A 517-nucleotide genomic window follows, 5' to 3' on the forward strand; every position below is an offset into this window, starting at 1 on the left:
TATATATATATATATATACACACATATAAATATATATATATATATATATATGTACATATACATATACGTGCACGCACGTACATCTCCACACGCTCATACACACACACACACAAACACAAGCACGCACACACATATCTATATATGTAAATAAACTTTTGAAAAAAAAATGTTCTTAATTAGAAAAGTTTTCTGGTCGTTTTGTTATTGATCTTATACGTTTTGAAATATACTTGGTATGTCATTGATACGTGCGAAAATGTTCGTTTGAAGATGGTATTAATATAAATAACAATAACGTCTGTAACAACAAGAGAGGCAATAACATATTAACAGTAATAAGATATTGATATATATTTATATTTGTATCACCATATGCGTGTGTATGTCTGTGTGTGAATGTGCGTTTACGTGTTCATTTAAGTTATAGGAATATATGAGTATTAATAATTAATATTTATATTAAAATGCACAAATAAACGTATACCTGTATATACACATATATATGTATATATATATA

Source organism: Octopus bimaculoides, chromosome 8 (genome assembly GCF_001194135.2).
Source record: "Octopus bimaculoides isolate UCB-OBI-ISO-001 chromosome 8, ASM119413v2, whole genome shotgun sequence".
Taxonomy (NCBI): Eukaryota; Metazoa; Mollusca; class Cephalopoda; order Octopoda; family Octopodidae; genus Octopus; species Octopus bimaculoides.